This window comes from Cryptomeria japonica, unplaced genomic scaffold (genome assembly GCF_030272615.1).
Source record: "Cryptomeria japonica unplaced genomic scaffold, Sugi_1.0 HiC_scaffold_173, whole genome shotgun sequence".
Classification (NCBI taxonomy): Eukaryota; Viridiplantae; Streptophyta; class Pinopsida; order Cupressales; family Cupressaceae; genus Cryptomeria; species Cryptomeria japonica.
Window position 1 is genome coordinate 275,001 of NW_026728995.1, and position 20,000 is coordinate 295,000.

The following is a 20,000-nucleotide window of genomic DNA, read 5'->3' on the forward strand; positions in this document are numbered from 1 at the left end:
TGCGCGCGCAGCACCTCGGGCGCACCGGGGTGCGCGCACAACGCCCGGGTTGCACCGTGGCCTGTGTGCTCGGGGCGCCTCGGGTGCGCGCTCGGTGTCGCCCCCGCGCGCGCGGTAGTGCGGGCAGCGCACCCCGGCCCGGCCCGGCCCCGACGAGAACGCAAACGGGCAAAAGGTTTATTCAAATAGCATTGCGACGCCCGGCGAAAAACTAAAAAAGGGTGCAACACCGGGACTTCCCGGGAGGTCACCCATCCCAGTACTACTCCGGCCCAAGCGCGCTTAACTGCGGAGTTCTGATGGGATCCGGTGCACTAACGCTGGTATGATCGCACCCGTTATGAGCTTGTCGCAGTGTGTACTTAGCAAACCGCGACCCACGTGCGAATCCACCCCGGCCACCCACCCCCGTCGAGGTGCACACCCTCCCTCGCGAAGTGCGCCCCGTTCGCCAAGTGTGAGCCCTGCCCGGGTGCGCGCACCTTGCTAGGGCGTCGGGTGTGCACCCGGCCCGGCCTACGTGCGTGCACCTGGACGGGGCGTCGTGTGCGTGCAGTGTCCCGTCTGCAACGCGGTGCCCACACACCACCTCGGGCGCAACGACCTGCGCTCACATGTGGGCCGAGTGCACCTTGGTGCATGTTCGGGGCGCCTCGGGTGCACGCTCGATCTTGCCCCGGTGCACCAAGGCGCTCGGTTTGCCCCGGGTGCGCACTTTGGTGCAAGGTGGGCACCCAAAATAGGGATCAAGCACCAAAACACAAGTTTCGGGATGCAAAATGGGACCCAAGGACCACAAATGCGTTCCAAGACCCATGATGGGTCCACGAGAACAAAAATGTGTTCCGAGACTTAATAAACAAATATTGGGTTTTAGGAGAAGAAACATGCTCTGATGCCCAAAACGAGAATCGACCCCGAAAAGGCCACAGGCCAAAAGTGGGATGCGAGACAAAAAAAAATGGGACCCGAGGACCAAAATTGGGTTCCCAGGTCGAAGACAGGGCAACCGGACAAGAAACGACCTCTAAGGCTCGAAATGAGTCCCGACGACTAAAACTTGACAAGAAGCACCCATCAGGCACCCAACTCGACACCCATGGGATGCCGACCCACCCGGGCTTCCACCTAGCACACCTTGGCACCCACCCACCCTCGCACCCAACCTCGCACCCAACTTAGCACCTTTGAACCCACATTGGCACTCACCCTGACCCTGGCACCTTGGAACCCACATTGGCACTCACCTTGACCCTGGCACCCACCTTTGCACTCACCTTGGGACCCACCCTGGCTCCCACCTCGGCACCCACCCAGACACCCACCTTGGTTCCTTGGCACCCACCTTGGATCCTTGGCACCCACCCCGACACCCACCTTGGCACGCAACTTGGCTACTTGCCACCCACCTTGGCTCCTTGACGCCCACCCCGACAACCACCCCGTGACCTACCCTGGCTAGGGTTGGTGCACACCCACCCTGGTGCCCACCTTGGCACCCACCCCATGACCCACCTTGGCACGCACCTTAGTACCCACCCCGTTACCCACCCTAGGACCCACCCCGTGACCCACCTTGGCCAGGGTGGGTGCCTTGGTGCGCACAACTTGCCTGGGCTGCACACCAGGGCGGGCTCAAGATGGCACCCGCGTTCCGTTTTTTTCACTATCTTTCAAAACGGAAATTTTAAAATCTCGTTTTTTTTTTTTTTTTTGCCTTTTCTGGAAATTAGTGAAGGCAGCGCATCAAAGGTGCGCAATGCTGGTGCGAACCCGGGAGCGCTCCGATGTGTGCTCCAAGGTGCGGCGTGCACGAAGTCCGAGCCCGGCTTGCCCCGGGTGCGCACCTCGCGTGCACCTTCGCCGGGGTGAGCACCTTGGCTGGGTTGCGCGCCCTGGTGCGCACCAAGGAGCGCTCTGAAGTGTGCTCCAAGGTGCGGCGTGCACGAAGTCGGAGCTCGGTTTGCCCCGGGTGTGCACCTCGGGTGCGCACCTCGCGTGCACCTTCGCTGCGGTGGGCACCTTGGCTGGGTTGCGCGCCTTGGTGGGCACCATGCAGTGCACGAAGTCGGAGCCCGGTTTGCCCCGGGCGCGCACCTCCGCCAGGGTGGGCACCTTGGTGCGCACAACTTGCCTGGGCTGCGCACCAGGAAGGGCTCAAGATGGCACCCGCGTTCCGTTTTTTTCACTATCTTTCAGAACGGAAATTTTAAAATATCGTTTTTTTTTGCCTTTTCTGGAAATTAGTGAAGGCAGCGCATCAAAGGTGCGCAACGCTGGTGCGAACCTGGGAGCGCTCCGATGTGTGCTCCAAGGTGCGGCGTGCACGAAGTCGGAGCCCGGTTTGCCCCGGGTGCGCCCTGGTGGGCACCATGGTGCGCACCAAGGAGCGCTCCGAAGTGTGCTCCAAGGTGCGGCCTGCACGAAGTCGGAGCCCGGTTTGCCCCGGGCGTGCACCGCGGGTGGGCACCTTGGTGCGCATGCCTTGCCTGGGCTGCGCACCAGGGCGGGCTCAAGATGGCACCCGCGTTCCGTTTTTTTCACTATCTTTCAAAACGGAAATTTTAAAATCTCATTTTTTTTTGCCTTTTCTGGAAATTAGTGAAGGCAGCGCATCAAAGGTGCGCACCTCGCTGCCCACCACGGTGCGCAACGCCGGTGGGCACCCGGGAGTGCTTCGAAGTGTGCTCCAAGGTGCTGCGTGCACGTTGTCGGAGCCCGGTTTGCCCCGGGTGCGCACCTCGCGTGCACCTTCGTCGGGGTGGGCACCTTGGCTGGGTTTGCCCCGGCTGCGCTCCGAAGCGGGGTTATTGGAGCGCCGCCTCTTTTTTTGTCGGAGCGTTTGGTGGGGTTTCTCGCATTGGCTCTTCCCAGGCCCGGTTGCCACCCTGGCGCGCACGAAGTCGGAAGTAGGGTTAATTGCCCGGGTGCGCACCTTTGCCAGGGTGGGCACCTTACCTGGGCTGTGCACCAGGGCGGGCTCAAGATGGCACCCGCGTTCCGTTTTTTTCACTATCTTTCAAAACGGAAATTTTAAAATCTCCTCTTTTTTTTGCCTTTTCTGGAAATTAGTGAAGGCAGCGCATCAAAGGTGCGCACCTCGCTGCCCACCTTGGTGTGCTCTGAGGTGCGCACCCGGGAGCGCTACGAAGTGTGCTCCAAGGTGCGGCGTGCACGTTGTCGGAGCCCGGTTTGCCCCGGGTGCGCACCTCGCCTGCACCTTGGCCGGGGTGGGCACCCTCGCTGGGTTTGCCCAGGGTGCGCTCCGAAGCGGGGTTACTGGAGCGCCCCCTCTTTTTTTGTCAGAGCGTTTGGTGGGGTTTCTCGCATTGGCTCTTCCCAGGCCCGGTTGTTGGGTGCGCTCCCACCCTGGCGCGCGCGAAGTTGGAAGTTGGGTTAATTGCCCGGGCGCGCACCTTCGCCAGGGTGGGCACCTTGGTGCGCACACCTTGGCTGGGCTGCGCACCAGGGCGGGCTCAAGATGGCACCAGCATTCCCTTTTTCTCACTATCTTTCAAAACGGAAATTTTAAAATCTCGTTTTCTTTTGCCTTTTATGGAAATTAGTGAAGGCATCGCATCAAAGGTGCGCACCTCGCTGCCCACCTTGGTGTGCTCCGAGGTGCCCACCACGGTGCGCTCCGAGGTGCCCACCACGGTGCGCAACGCCGGTGCGAACCCGGGAGCGCCCCGATGTGTGCTCCAAGGTGCGGCGTGCACGAAGCCGGACCCCGGTTTGCCCCGGGTGCGCACCTCGCGTGCACCTTGGTGCGCACACCTTGGCTGGGTTGCGCGGCCTGGTGGGCACCATGGTGCGCACCAAGGAGCGCTCCGAAGTGTGCTCCAAGGTGCGGCGTGCACGAAGTCCTAGCCCGGTTTGCCCCGGGTGCGCACCTTCGCCGCGGTGGGCACCATGGCGTGCACGAAGTCGGAGCCCGGTTTGCCCCGGGTGCGCACCTCGCGTGCACCTTCGCCGGGGTGGGCACCTCGGCTGGGTTGCGCGCCCTGGTGCGCACCAAGGAGCGCTCCGAAGTGTGCTCCAAGGTGCGGCGTGCACGAAGTCGGAGCCCGGTTTGCCCCGGGTGCGCACCTTCGCCGCGGTGGGCACCCTGGTGCGCACCATGGCGTGCACGAAGTCGGAGCCCGGTTTGCCCCGGGTGCGCACCTCGCGTGCACCTTCGGCGGGGTTGCGCGCCCTGGTGCGCACCAAGGAGCGCTCCGAAGTGTGCTCCAAGGTGCGGCGTGCACGAAGTCGGAGCCCGGTTTGCCCCGGGTGCGCACCTCGCGTGCACCTTCGGCGGGGTTGCGCGCCCTGGTGGGCACCATGGTGCGCACCAAGGAGCGCTCCGAAGTGTGCTCCAAGGTGCGGCGTGCACGAAGTCGGAGCCCGGTTTGCCCCGGGTGCGCACCTCGCGTGCACCTTCGCCGCGGTGGGCACCATGGCGTGCACGAAGTCGGAGCCCGGTTTGCCCCGGGTGCGCACCTCGCGTGCACCTTCGCCGGGGTGGGCACCTCGGCTGGGTTGCGCGCCCTGGTGCGCACCAAGGAGCGCTCCGAAGTGTGCTCCAAGGTGCGGCGTGCACGAAGTCGGAGCCCGGTTTGCCCCGGGTGCGCACCTCGCGTGCACCTTCGCCGCGGTGGGCACCATGGCGTGCACGAAGTCGGAGCCCGGTTTGCCTCGGGTGCGCACCCCGCGTGCACCTTCGCCGGGGTGGGCACCTCGGCTGGGTTGCGCGCCCTGGTGCGCACCAAGGAGCGCTCCGAAGTGTGCTCCAAGGTGCGGCGTGCACGAAGTCGGAGCCCGGTTTGCCCCGGGTGCGCACCTCGCGTGCACCTTCGCCGCGGTGGGCACCTTGGCTGGGTTGGGCACCATTGAGCGCTCCGAAGTGTGCTCCAAGGTGCGCACCATGGCCCTCCAAGGTGCGCAGCATGGCGTGCACGAAGTCGGAGCCCGGTTTGCCCCGGGTGCGCACCTCGCGTGCACCTTCGCCAGGGTGGGCACCTCGGTGCGCACACCTTCTCAATGTTTTCTTGCCTTTTCTGGAAATTGGTGAAGGCAGCGCATCAAAGGTGCGCACCTCGGTGTGCTCCGAGGTGCGAACCCGAGAGCGCTCCGAGGTGCCCACGAAGTCGAAAGTCGGGTTAATTGCATTGTTTTCCCCGGGTGCGCTCCGAGGTGCGCAACATCGGTGCGCACCAAGGAGGGCTCCGAAGTGTGCTCCAAGGTGCGCACGATTCGGAGCTCGGTTTGCCCGGGGTGCGCACACCTTGGCTGGGTTGCGCACCCTTTGTGCGCTCCAAGGTGCGCACGAAGTCGGAGCTCGGTTTGCCCCGGGTGCGCACCTTCGCCAGGGTGCGCACCTTGATGCGCACGCCTTGGCTGGGCTGCGCACCTTGGTGGGCGCCATGGTGCGCACCTTTCGTGCGCTCCAAGGTGCGCACGAAGTCGGAGCTCGGTTTGCCCCGGGTGCGCACCTTGGTGGGCGCCATGGTGCACTCCGAGGTGCCCAAGATTGGTGCGCAACAAGGAGCGCTCCGAAGTGCGCTCCAAGGTGCGCAGGTGCGCGCGAAGTCGAAAGTTGGGTTAATTGTCCGGTTTGCCTCGGGTGCGCACCTTGCGTGCACCTTCGCCAGGGTGGGCGCCTTGGTGCGCACACCTTGGCTGGGCTGCGCACCCGGGCGCGCACACCTTGGCACCCGCGTTTCCTTCATTTTAAATTTTTTTTTTTTACAATCTCTCAAGTGGGAAATTCTATAATCTCAACTTTTTTTGCCTTTTCAGGAAACTTTTGAATGGAGCGCATCATTGGTGCGCTCCGAAGTGTGCTCCAAGGTGCGCACCTCTGGTGTGCTCCAAAGCTCTCTCCAGCTGCGTGCACCTGCCCCGGCCGCGCACCCGGCCCCGCCCAGCTTCGCTCACCTGTCCCGGGCGTCTGGTGCGGAACCTTAGAGTAAGAAACATCACCGTGCACCTTGGCCAACGTGCGCGACTCGACCGAGCGCGCACTGGCCGAGGTGCACACCGATTTCACCTGGGTGCGCGCGCAGCACCTCGGGCGCACCGGGGTGCGCGCACAACGCCCGGGTTGCACCGTGGCCTGTGTGCTCGGGGCGCCTCGGGTGCGCGCTCGGTGTCGCCCCCGCGCGCGCGGTAGTGCGGGCAGCGCACCCCGGCCCGGCCCGGCCCCGACGAGAACGCAAACGGGCAAAAGGTTTATTCAAATAGCATTGCGACGCCCGGCGAAAAACTAAGAAAGGGTGCAACACCGGGACTTCCCGGGAGGTCACCCATCCTAGTACTACTCCGGCCCAAGCGCGCTTAACTGCGGAGTTCTGATGGGATCCGGTGCACTAACGCTGGTATGATCGCACCCGTTATGAGCTTGTCGCAGTGTGTACTTAGCAAACCGCGACCCACGTGCGAATCCACCCCGGCCACCCACCCCCGTCGAGGTGCACACCCTCCCTCGCGAAGTGCGCCCCGTTCGCCAAGTGTGAGCCCTGCCCGGGTGCGCGCACCTTGCTAGGGCGTCGGGTGTGCACCCGGCCCGGCCTACGTGCGTGCACCTGGACGGGGCGTCGTGTGCGTGCAGTGTCCCGTCTGCAACGCGGTGCCCACACACCACCTCGGGCGCAACGACCTGCGCTCACATGTGGGCCGAGTGCACCTTGGTGCATGTTCGGGGCGCCTCGGGTGCACGCTCGATCTTGCCCCGGTGCACCAAGGCGCTCGGTTTGCCCCGGGTGCGCACTTGGTGCAAGGTGGGCACCCAAAATAGGGATCAAGCACCAAAACACAAGTTTCGGGATGCAAAATGGGACCCAAGGACCACAAATGCGTTCCAAGACCCATGATGGGTCCACGAGAACAAAAATGTGTTCCGAGACTTAATAAACAAATATTGGGTTTTAGGAGAAGAAACATGCTCTGATGCCCAAAACGAGAATCGACCCCGAAAAGGCCACAGGCCAAAAGTGGGATGCGAGACAAAAAAAAATGGGACCCGAGGACCAAAATTGGGTTCCCAGGTCGAAGACAGGGCAACCGGACAAGAAACGACCTCTAAGGCTCGAAATGAGTCCCGACGACTAAAACTTGACAAGAAGCACCCATCAGGCACCCAACTCGACACCCATGGGATGCCGACCCACCCGGGCTTCCACCTAGCACACCTTGGCACCCACCCACCCTCGCACCCAACCTCGCACCCAACTTAGCACCTTTGAACCCACATTGGCACTCACCCTGACCCTGGCACCTTGGAACCCACATTGGCACTCACCTTGACCCTGGCACCCACCTTTGCACTCACCTTGGGACCCACCCTGGCTCCCACCTCGGCACCCACCCAGACACCCACCTTGGTTCCTTGGCACCCACCTTGGATCCTTGGCACCCACCCCGACACCCACCTTGGCACGCAACTTGGCTACTTGCCACCCACCTTGGCTCCTTGACGCCCACCCCGACAACCACCCCGTGACCTACCCTGGCTAGGGTTGGTGCACACCCACCCTGGTGCCCACCTTGGCACCCACCCCATGACCCACCTTGGCACGCACCTTAGTACCCACCCTGTTACCCACCCTAGGACCCACCCCGTGACCCACCTTGGCCAGGGTGGGTGCACCCACCCTGGTGCCCACCTTGGCACCCACCCATCCTAGCACCCAGCCTGTGACCGGGCTTGGAACCCAACCTTGCACCCGTCTTGGCCAGTGTGGGTGCGCACCCATCCTGGCACCCACGTTGTGACACACCCTTTAACCCACGCACCCTAGCAGCCACGTTGGCACCCACCTTGGAACACAACCTAGCAACTTGGCACCCACCCCGTGACCCACCTTGGCATCCACCATAGCAGTCGCCCACTTGGCACCCACCTTGGAACCCAAGTTGGCACCCACCTCGGCACCCACCTTGACACTTGTGGACCCACCTTGCCACTCACCCTAGCATCGACCCATCCTAGCACCCACCCTGGCACCTTTGCACCCTAGCACTCACCCATCCTAGCACCTAACCTGTGACCCACCTTGACACTCACCCTCGCACCCACCTTGGAACCCAACCTAGCACCCACCCACCCTGACACCAACCCTAGCACCTACCCACCCTTGCACCCACCCTGTGACCCATCTTGGCACCCACCCATCCTACCACTCAACCTATCACCCACCTTCTCACCCACCTTGGCATCCACCTTAGCACCCACCCACACTGGCACCTTGGCACCCACCTCGGGCAAGGTGGGTGCACACCCACCCTGACACCCAATTTAGAACCAACCGAGCATGTTACCCACCTTGGCACCCACATTGCAGCCCACCCTAGTACCCACCCTATGACCCACATTGGCATCCACACCCTAGCACCCAGGCACCTCGACACCCGCCTTGACACGCACCCTAGCACTAAACCTGTGACCCACCTTGGAACTCACCCTAGAACCCACCCACCCTGTGAACCACCTTGGCATCCACCTTAGCACCCACCCACCTTGGCACCCACTCTAGCACTCACCCATCCTAACACCCAACTTGTTACCCACCTTGGCACCCGCCCTCGCGTCCACCTTGAAACCCACCCTAGCACCCACCCACGCAGGAGCCCACCTTGGCACCCAACCTAACACCCACGCATCCTGGCACCCAACTTGTGACCCACCTTGGAACCCACCCTAGTACCCACCTTTGAACCCACTATATCACCAACCCACCTTGGCACCCACCCTATGACCCTCTTTGGAATCCACCCTAGCACGCACCCACCCTGGCACCCACCATGGAGCGCACCCTAGCACCCACCCACCTCGGCACGCACCTCAACACCCACCTTGGTGTGCGCACTGCGCCAACCTCTCAAAGACCCTATGTGGTGCGCTCCAAAGTGTACACCTTTGGTGCGCTCCAAGGTGCGCACCTTTGGTGCACACCGAGGTGCACACCAAAGTGTGCACCGAGGTGAGCACCAAAGTGCACTCCAAGGTGCACACCAAGGCGTGCACCTTTGGTGCGGTCAATGCAAACGAATTCGGAAGTTGGGGTCGATGTCCTAATCGCTGCTGCAGACTACACGTATGAGAATCGGACAAATAGCTTTATATAGGGGAGGTGTTGCGTTTGATGGGTCGACTCCCCTGGTTGTGTGCACTGCACCAACTTCAAAGACCCTGTCTTGTTTAAGAAGTCAAAAGTTGGGGTGGATGTCCTAATCATTGCTGCAGTCTACGCATGTATGAGAATCAGACAAATAGCTTATATAGGGGAGGTGTTGCATTCGGTGGGTTGACTCCCCTGGTTGTGCGCACTGCGCCAACCTCAAAGACCCCGCATAGCAGAAGAAGTCGGAAGTCGGATTTTGGTGAGCACCAAGGCGTGCACCTTTGGTGCGGTCAACGCAGACGAATTCAGAAGTTGGGGTGGATGTCCTAATCGTTGTTGCAGGCTACACATGTATGAGAATCAGACAAATAGCTTATATAGGGGAGGTGTTGGGTTTGATGGGTCAACTCCCTTGGTTGTGCGCATTACGCCAACCTCAAAGACCTTGTTTTCGTTAAGAAGTCAAAAGTTGGGGTCAATGTCCTAATGGCTCCTGTAGGCTACACATGTATGAGAATCGGACAAATAGCTTATATAGGGGAGGTGTTGGGTTTGATGGGTCGACTCCCCTGGTTGTGCGCATTACGTCAACCTCAAAGACCTTGTTTTCGTTAAGAAGTCAAAAGTTGGGGTCGATGTCCTAATTGCTCCTGTAGACTACACATGTATGAGAATCAGACAAATAGCTTATATAGGGGAGGTGTTGGGTTTGATGGGTTGACTCCCCTAGTTGTTCGCATTACACCAACCTCAAAGACCTTGTTTTCGTTTAGAAGCCGAAAGTTGGGGTCGATGTCCTAATTGCTCCTGCAGGCTACGCATGTATGAGAATCAGACAAATAGCTTATATAGGGGAGGTGTTGGGTTTGATGGGTCGACTCCCCTGGTTGTGCGCATTGCGCCAACCTCAAAGACCCTGCATTGCGGATGAAGTCGAAAGTCAGAGTTTGGTGTGCTACAAGGTGTGGTCGAAGGTGCTCACCTAGGTGTGCACCTTTGGAGCGCAGGAAAAGTGCCCTCCAAAAGTGCGCACCTTTGGAGTGCACAAAAGTGCCCTCCAAAAGTGCGCACCTTTGGAGCGCACAAAAGTGCCCTCCAAAAAGTGCCCTCCAAAAGTGCGCACCTTTGGAGCGCACAAAAGTGCCCTCCAAAAAGTGCCCTCCAAAAGTGCGCACCTTTGGAGTGCAGAAAAGTGCCCTCCAAAAAGTGCCCTCCAAAAGTGTGCACCTTTGGAGTGCACAAAAGTGCCCTCCAAAAGTGCGCACCTTTGGAGCGCAGAAAAGTGCCCTCCAAAAAGTGCCCTCCAAAAGTGCGCACCTTTGGAGCGCAGAAAAGTGCCCTCCAAAAAGTGCCCTCCAAAAGTGCGCACCTTTGGAGCGCAGAAAAGTGCCCTCCAAAAAGTGCCCTCCAAAAGTGCGCACCTTTGGAGCGCAGAAAAGTGCCCTCCAAAAAGTGCCCTCCAAAAGTGCGCACCTTTGGAGCGCACAAAAGTGCCCTCCAAAAAGTGCCCTCCAAAAGTGCGCACCTTTGGAGCGCACAAAAGTGCCCTCCAAAAGTGCGCACCTTTGGAGCGCACAAAAGTGCCCTCCAAAAGTGCGCACTTTTGGTGCGCACCAAGGCGCTGGTTCGGTCGTTGCAGGCGAGTTCGGAAGTTGGGGTCGATGTCCTGAGCGGAGGTGCAAACTACACAGGTGTCGGAATCGGACAAATAGCTTATATAGGGGAGGTGTATGCTTCGATGGGTCGACTCCCCAGGTTGAGCGCACCGCGCCAACCTCAAAGACCCTACGGTATGGATGAAGTCGGAAGTTGGGTCCGATGACCGATTCGATTAGTAGGTATGCTCATGAGGTCGGAATTTGGGTCCGATGACCTGCCATGTGCAGGAAGGCGAATGTTGGCACTGTGCGTTGCAAGGTGCACACCAAGGTGCTGGTGCGGTCTTTTTAGTCGAGTTCGGAAGTTGGGGTCGATGTCCTGATCGGAGGTGCAAGCTACACAGGTGTGGGAATCGGACAAATAGCTTATATAGGGGAGGTGTATGCTTCGTTGGGTCGACTCCCCGGGTTGAGCGCACCGCGCCAACCTCAAAGACCCTACGGTATGGATGAAGTCGGAAGTTGGGTCCGATGACCGATTCGATATGTAGGCATACTCGCGAGGTCGGAATTTGGGTCCGATGACCTGCCATGTGCAGGAAGGCGAATGTTGGCACTGTGCGTTGCAAGGTGCGCACCAAGGCGCTGGTTCGGTCGTTGCAGGCGAGTTCGGAAGTTGGGGTCGATGTCCTGATCGGAGGTGCAAACTACACAGGTGTGGGAATCGGACAAATAGCTTATATAGGGGAGGTGTATGCTTCGTTGGGTCGACTCCCCGGGTTGAGCGCACCGCGCCAACCTCAAAGACCCTACGGTATGGATGAAGTCGGAAGTTGTGTCCGATGACCGATTCGATATGTAGGCATACTCGCGAGGTCGGAATTTGGGTCCGATGACCTGCCATGTGCAGGAAGGCGAATGTTGGGACTGTGCGTCGCAAGGTGCGCACCAAGGCGCTGGTGCCGTCGTTGCAGTCGAGTTCGGAAGTTGGGGTCGATGTCCTGGTCAGAGGTGCAAACTACACAGGTGTGGGAATCGGACAAATAGCTTATATAGGGGAGGTGTATGCTTCGATGGGTCGACTCCCCGGGTTGAGCGCACCGCGCCAACCTCAAAGACCCTACAGTATGGATGAAGTCGGAAGTTGGGTCCGATGACCGATTCGATACGTAGGCATATTGGCGAGGTCTGAATTTGTGTCCGATGACCTGCCATGCGCAGGAAGGCGGAATTTGGGTCCGATGACCGAGTTGATGGCGTGCCATGCGCAGAAAGGCGGAATTTGGGTCCGATGACCGAGTTGATGTTGATGGCCCGCCATGCACAGGAAGGCGGAATTTGGGTCCGATGACCGATTTGAAGGCGTGCCATGCGCAGAAAGGCGGAGTTTGGGTCCGATGACCGAGTTGATATTGATGGCCCGCCATGCGCAGGAAGGCGGAATTTGGGTCCGATGACCTGACATACGCATGGAGTCCGACTCGGGGGCCGATGTTCGATTCGATGACTTGCATTGTGGGTAAAGTCGGAAGTTGTGGTCTTTGACCCGATTCGATGACCAGACTTCGGCTGCTTGAGAATCGGACAAATAACTTATATAGGGGAGGTAGTGTTCTCGAGCATCCTCCCCCCGTGCCCGTTTATGTCGATTGATGCTGGTGCTCGACTGGTTGGAGCGCTCGGATGCAAAAATCTTGCACCAGGATTTATCGATTGTGATGGACACGGCAAGTCTCCTGATTGCTATGCAGGAGCTCATCGTGAATCTCTATGCGGCCTTGGTATGGACTCGACCTGCGGAATGGTTCGGCAATGGTAGTCGCTCCAACACGTCCTTGCAATGGCCACAGAGGTGATTCGACTAGAGCTCCAGTCTAGCTTTTGGGTTGCTTGGCGGACTGGTATAGCCGCGATCGAGTTCCGGCCATGAACGTTTTAGATAGCTCTTGGGCTTTCTGGGACGGAAGTCGGAAGTTTGGGCTGTTGTCCGATTTGATGACCATTCTTCGGATGTGTGAGAATCGGACAAATAACTTATATAGGGGACTGTGTTGTCTCACGCAGCCCCCTCCGTGCCCCTCTATCTCGACCGATGTTGGTGCTTGAAAGGGTTGGGATCGCTCGGATTTATAAACGTGCACCACCATTTGTCGAGTGTGAGGGACGCGGCAGGTCTCCTAAATGCTATACGGGCGCTCTCTGAGAATCTCTATCCGGCCTCGACACAGACTAGTCTTGCTGAATGGTTTGGCACTGGTAGTCGATCCAACACGTCGTTGTTGTGGCCGCCTAGGCGATTCGATTCGAGCCCCCGTCTAGCTTTTGGGTTGCTTGGCGGATTTTGCCCTATCCGCAAGTGAGCTCGGTCCCTAAACGTTCGAGAAACCCGATTGCTATGCGCCGACTCTCTTTCTTGCGAGCCTCCATCTAGCTTTTGGGTCTCTACGGAACGGAAGTCGGAATCTGGGACCGTTGTTTGATTCGACGAGGCAGACTACGGTTGTGCGAGAATCGGACAAATAACTTATATAGGGGAGGTGTTGACTGGAGCATTCTCCCCCGTGCCCCTCTAACTCGACCAATGCTGGCGCTCGAACGGTGGTAGCGCTCGGATTTTCGTTGAGCGCCAGCATTGGTCGATTTAGAGGGGCATGCGAGATTCCCGAATGCTATGCGAGGGCTCTAACGGAAATGTCTATTGGTTTCGGTATGGATGCAATTGCGAGTGGTTCGGCAAAGGTAGTCGTTCCGATGCGTCCATGTCGTGGCCAAATCGATAATTCGATTTGAGCCCTCGTATAGCATTTGGGTCTCTCGATGTGATTCCGCATTCCAGTCCCTTTGGGCACTGCTTGAGCCGCATCCCAGGGGGTTCCCTTCCCAATAATCTGCCTCGCAACCCGATTGCTATGCGGTGAGGCTCCTCGGCCGCCTCGGAACTATCTGTGTATCAGACGCATCGCGGGATAAGGGGTTGGCAACGGTAGTCGCCCCAAGCGCGTCCGATGCTTGGACCATTCCGAGGCGGCCCTGAAGCCTCTTCCGTCTAGCCGTTGGGTCCTTCTCGCCGCATCCCTTGCCTCGCACCCCGATTGCTATGCGGTGAGGCTCCTCGGCCGCCTTGGAACTATCTGTGTATCAGACGCATCGCGGGATAAGGGGTTGTCACTGGTAGTCGCCCCAAGCGCGTCCGATGCTTGGACCATTCCGAGGCGGCCCTGAAGCCTCTTCCGTCTAGCCGTTGGGTCCTTCTCGCCGCATCCCTCGACTCGCACCCCGATTGCTATGCGGTGAGGCTCCTCGGCCGCCTTGGAACTATCTGTGTATCGGACGCGTCGCGGGATAAGGGGTTGTCACTGGTAGTCGCCCTAAGCGCGTCCGATGCTTGGACCATTCCGAGGCGGCCCTGAAGCCTCTTCCGTCTAGCCGTTGGGTCCTTCTCGCCGCATCCCTCGCCTCGCACCCCGATTGCTATGCGGTGAGGCTCCTCGGCCGCCTTGGAACTATCTGTGTATCGGACGCGTCGCGGGATAAGGGGTTGTCACTGGTAGTCGCCCCAAGCGCGTGCGATGCATGGACCATTCCCAGGCGGCCCTGAAGCCTCTTCCGTCTAGCCGTTGGGTCCTTCTCGCCGCATCCCTCGCCTCGCACCCCGATTGCTATGCGGTGAGGCTCCTCGGCCGCCTTGGAACTATCTGTGTATCGGACGCGTCGCGGGATAAGGGGTTGTCACTGGTAGTCGCCCCAAGCGCGTCCGATGCTTGGACCATTCCGAGGCGGCCCTGAAGCCTCTTCCGTCTAGCCGTTGGGTCCTTCTCGCCGCATCCCTCGCCTCGCACCCCGATTGCTATGCGGTGAGGCTCCTCGGCCGCCTTGGAACTATCTGTGTATCGGACGCGTCGCGGGATAAGGGGTTGTCACTGGTAGTCGCCCCAAGCGCGTCCGATGCTTGGACCATTCCGAGGCGGCCCTGAAGCCTCTTCCGTCTAGCCGTTGGGTCCTTCTCGCCGCATCCCTCGCCTCGCACCCCGATTGCTATGCGGTGAGGCTCCTCGGCCGCCTTGGAACTATCTGTGTATCGGACGCGTCGCGGGATAAGGGGTTGTCACTGGTAGTCGCCCCAAGCGCGTCCGATGCTTGGACCATTCCGAGGCGGCCCTGAAGCCTCTTCCGTCTAGCCGTTGGGTCCTTCTCGCCGCATCCCTCGCCTCGCACCCCGATTGCTATGCGGTGAGGCTCCTCGGCCGCCTTGGAACTATCTGTGTATCGGACGCATCGCGGGATAAGGGGTTGTCACTGGTAGTCGCCCCAAGCGCGTCCGATGCTTGGACCATTCCGAGGCGGCCCTGAAGCCTCTTCCGTCTAGCCGTTGGGTCCTTCTCGCCGCATCCCTCGCCTCGCACCCCGATTGCTATGCGGTGAGGCTCCTCGGCCGCCTTGGAACTATCTGTGTATCGGACGCGTCGCGGGATAAGGGGTTGTCACTGGTAGTCGCCCCAAGCGCGTCCGATGCTTGGACCATTCCGAGGCGGCCCTGAAGCCTCTTCCGTCTAGCCGTTGGGTCCTTCTCGCCGCATCCCTCGCCTCGCACCCCGATTGCTATGCGGTGAGGCTCCTCGGCCGCCTTGGAACTATCTGTGTATCGGACGCGTCGCGGGATAAGGGGTTGTCACTGGTAGTCGCCCCAAGCGCGTCCGATGCTTGGACCATTCCGAGGCGGACCTGAAGCCTCTTCCGTCTAGCCGTTGGGTCCTTCTCGCCGCATCCCTCGCCTCGCACCCCGATTGCTATGCGGTGAGGCTCCTCGGCCGCCTTGGAACTATCTGTGTATCGGACGCGTCGCGGGATAAGGGGTTGTCACTGGTAGTCGCCCCAAGCGCGTCCGATGCTTGGACCATTCCGAGGCGGCCCTGAAGCCTCTTCCGTCTAGCCGTTGGGTCCTTCTTGCCGCATCCCTCGCCTCGCACCCCGATTGCTATGCGGTGAGGCTCCTCGGCCGCCTTGGAACTATCTGTGTATCGGACGCGTCGCGGGATAAGGGGTTGTCACTGGTAGTCGCCCCAAGCGCGTCCGATGCTTGGACCATTCCGAGGCGGCCCTGAAGCCTCTTCCGTCTAGCCGTTGGGTCCTTCTCGCCGCATCCCTCGCCTCGCACCCCGATTGCTATGCGGTGAGGCTCCTCGGCCGCCTTGGAACTATCTGTGTATCGGACGCATCGCGGGATAAGGGGTTGTCACTGGTAGTCGCCCCAAGCGCGTCCGATGCTTGGACCATTCCGAGGCGGCCCTGAAGCCTCTTCCGTCTAGCCGTTGGGTCCTTCTCGCCGCATCCCTCGCCTCGCACCCCGATTGCTATGCGGTGAGGCTCCTCGGCCGCCTTGGAACTATCTGTGTATCGGACGCGTCGCGGGATAAGGGGTTGTCACTGGTAGTCGCCCCAAGCGCGTCCGATGCTTGGACCATTCCGAGGCGGACCTGAAGCCTCTTCCGTCTAGCCGTTGGGTCCTTCTCGCCGCATCCCTCGCCTCGCACCCCGATTGCTATGCGGTGAGGCTCCTCGGCCGCCTTGGAACTATCTGTGTATCGGACGCGTCGCGGGATAAGGGGTTGTCACTGGTAGTCGCCCCAAGCGCGTCCGATGCTTGGACCATTCCGAGGCGGCCCTGAAGCCTCTTCCGTCTAGCCGTTGGGTCCTTCTCGCCGCATCCCTCGCCTCGCACCCCGATTGCTATGCGGTGAGGCTCCTCGGCCGCCTTGGAACTATCTGTGTATCGGACGCGTCGCGGGATAAGGGGTTGTCACTGGTAGTCGCCCCAAGCGCGTCCGATGCTTGGACCATTCCGAGGCGGACCTGAAGCCTCTTCCCTCTAGCCGTTGGGGCTTTCTCGCCGCATCCCTCGCCTCGCACCCCGATTGCTATTCGGTGAGGCTCCTCGGCCGCCTTGGAACTATCTGTGTATCGGACGCATCGCGGGATAAGGGGTTGGCAGTGGTAGTCGCCCCAAGCGCGTCCGATGCTTGGACCATTCCGAGGCGGCCCTGCAGCCTCTTCCGTCTAGCCGTTGGGGCCATCTCGCTGCATCCCCCACCTCGCACCACGATTGCTATGCGGTGAGGCTCCTTGGCCGCCTCGGAACTATCTGTGTATCGGACGCATCGCGGGATAAGGGGTTGTCACTGGTAGTCGCCCCAAGCGCGTCCGATGCTTGGACTATTCCGAGGCGGCCCTGCAGCCTCTTCCGTCTAGCCGTTGGGGCCATCTCGCCGCATCCCCCAGCTCCTCGGCCGCCTCGGAACTATCTGTGTATCGGACGCATCGCGGGATAAGGGGTTGGCAGTGGTAGTCGCCCCAAGCGCGTTCGATGCTTGGACTATTCCGAGGCGGCCCCGCAGCCTCTTCCGTCTACCCTTTGGGGCCATCTCGCCGCATCCCTCGCCTCGCACCCCGATTGCTATGCGGTGAGGCTCCTCGGCCGCCTGGGAACTATCTTCGTATCGGATGCATCGCGGGATAAGGGGTTGTCACTGGTAGTCGCCCCAAGCGCGTCCGATGCTTGGACTATTCCGAGGCGGCCCTGTGGCCTCTTCCGTCTAGCCGTTGGGGCCATCTCGCCGCATCCCTCACCTCGCACCCCCATTGCTATGCGGTGAGGCTCCTCGGCCGCCTTGGAACTGTCTTCGTATCGGAAGCATCGCGGGATAAGGGGTTGTCACTGGTAGTCGCCCCAAGCGCGTCCGATGCTTGGACTATTCCGAGGCGGCCCTGCAGCCTCTTCCGTCTAGCCGTTGGGGCCATCTCGCCGCATCCCCCACCTCGCACCCGGATTGCTATGCGGTGAGGCTCCTCGGCCGCCTTGGAACTATCTTCGTATCGGACGCATCGCGGGATAAGGGGTTGTCACTGGTAGTCGCCCCAAGCGCGTCCGATGCTTGGACTATTCCGACGCGGCCCTGTGGCCTCTTCCGTCTAGCCGTTGGGGCCATCTCGCCGCATCCCCCACCTCGCACCCCGATTGCTATGCGGTGAGGCTCCTCGGCCGCCTTGGAACCATCTTCGTATCGGACGCATCGCGGGATGAGGGGTTGTCACTGGTAGTCGCCCCAAGCGCGTCCGATGCTTGGACCATTCCGAGGCGGCCCTGAAGCCTCTTCCGTCTAGCCGTTGGGGCCTTCCCGCCCCATCCCTCGCCTCGCACCCCCGATTGCTATGCGGTGAGGCTCCTCGGCCGCCTTGGAACCATCTGTGTATCGGACGCATCGCGGGATAAGGGGTTGGCACTGGTAGTCGCCCCAAGCGCGTCCGATGCTTGGAGCATTCCGAGGTGGCCCTGAAGCCTCTTCCGTCTAGCCGTTGGGGCCTTCCCGCCCCATCCCTCGCCTCGCACCCCGATTGATATGCGGTGAGGCTCCTCGGCCGCCTTGGAACTATCTGTGTATCGGACGCATCGCGGGATAAGGGGTTGGCACTGGTAGTCGTCCCAATCGCGTCCGATGCTTGGACCATTCCGAGGCGGCCCTGCAGCCTCTTCCGTTTAGCCGTCGGGGCCTTCCCGCCGCATCCCTCGCCTCGCATCCCGATTCCTATGCGGTGAGTCTTCTCGGCCGCCGCGGAACTATACCTGTTATTGCTACTGCATCCTTCGGCTGGTAACCTCCTCTGCCGCCTTGGAACGTTCTCTTTGTCGGACGCGTCGCGGGATAAGGGGTTGGCACTGGTAGTCGCCCCAAGCGCGCCCGATGCATAGACCGCTCCGAGTTGACCTTGCTTTCAGCCTCTCACATGCATAGACCTCTCTGAGTCGACCCTGCAGCCTCTCACGTTTAGCCTTTGGAATCTCGCCTCACAACATGATTGCTATCCTTGATGCATCCCTTGCCTCGAGCCCTGATTGCTTTCTTGGCTGCATCCCTCCTCTCCTCACAGCCCGGTTGTCATCACTGCTTCATCCGTCGCTTCATGCATTCTGGCTGCTGGGCCCTTCCCACCGCACACCTCGATTGCTATCTCTTCTGCATCACACACCCCGATTGCTATCTCTGCTACATCCCTCGGCTCTCACTTCTGCATCCTTCGCCTCCCACCTCGATTGCTATCAATGCTGCATCCGTAACCTCACACCCCGATTGCTATGCGGGGAGGCTCCTTGGCCGCCTTGGAAATTTCTGTGTGTCGGACGCACCGCGGGATAAGGGGTTGGCACTGGTAGTCGCCCCAAGTGCGCCCGATTCTTAGACCGCTTCGAGGTGACCTCGTAGCCTCTTTCGTCCAGGCTTCCTGCCTTCAACGCCCTTTTTACACCTCGATTGCTATGCGCGGGCTCGTTGGCGTCTATCACCTCTCTGCGAAGAGTGGCACGATGATTGTTGGGGTAAATCGTAGCAGTCCGATCTCTGGCCTTGGGCCATTGTGAGGGCTGATCGATTTCCTGTGCGCATCTCGTGTTCGCCCAGTAACAGACTCGACGACTTGTAATCGGTCTTGTTCCCGATTGTTCCTGGAGGTAGTCTTCGGAACTCTTGGATTTGACCTGTCACTCGAACTGTCCTCTTCCGAGGATGCTTGTGTGTGTGTGCTTGTGCCATTTCCTTGGCGGTATTAACGAGATATTAAAGAGCGGAGTGAGCGCCTCGCCCAGCTATGTTTGGGGCTCTCACTCCCTTACCCGGTGTGCGACCGCTTTGCACGTAGGTTGCGGAGCATCGCGACTCTTTCGATGTTTGGCGGTTGTCTTCCGGTGATGCGTTGGTCCCGAAGTGCACGTTACTAGCATTTCTGCCATTGTTCTCGATCTTTGGCACGTTCCTTCGTTGCAATTGGATATATATCTCCGTTTATACGCGCAGGCTTCTCCCGCCTATTCAGCGCTGTCCCACTCTCAGCACTCTCGTGGTCTCCTTGGCTTCTCTCTCCCGTGAGCGAGCTCTCTTCTCGAGTCTTTTCCATGTCCCATGGAGGTTGCCTTGCGAAATTCGGGCACACAAACGTGACCGGATAAGAGCGGAATTGCCTATGAGGAGAAGCTCACCTTAGGGAGCAGCAATGCCGAGTGTTTCGACAGAGGGTAGAGGGGGCGTTGTTTGGGCGGTTGCACAAAAGAGTGCTACGGTTGCACTGAAGGTTGCTTCTTCGTCTCCGACGAACTCTTCGAGGCAAAAAAGCTTGTATACGGGGTCGAGGTGGGACTGTTCGTGCGAGTTGCGCCACCAAAAGTGCGTAGGGGGCATATACCTGGGAAATGGATGTCTCTGAGTGGCCTTACTCGGTCGCGTGCACGGTGCATTCTCTAACGGCAGGACTG

The 20,000-nt window shown here is 60.1% G+C and overlaps 2 non-coding genes across 2 annotated transcripts; both read right to left on the reverse strand.

Annotated features, from left to right (window-relative positions):
• Positions 1-218: 218 nt before the first annotated feature.
• LOC131867492 (5S ribosomal RNA) lies at positions 219-337 on the reverse strand. Its single transcript, XR_009366045.1, has one exon. It is a non-coding gene; the product is annotated as a 5S ribosomal RNA (ribosomal RNA).
• A 5,917-nt stretch (positions 338-6,254) lies between these two features.
• LOC131867477 (5S ribosomal RNA) lies at positions 6,255-6,373 on the reverse strand. The gene has a single exon (XR_009366030.1). It is a non-coding gene; the product is annotated as a 5S ribosomal RNA (ribosomal RNA).
• Between the last annotated feature and the right edge of the window lie 13,627 nt (positions 6,374-20,000).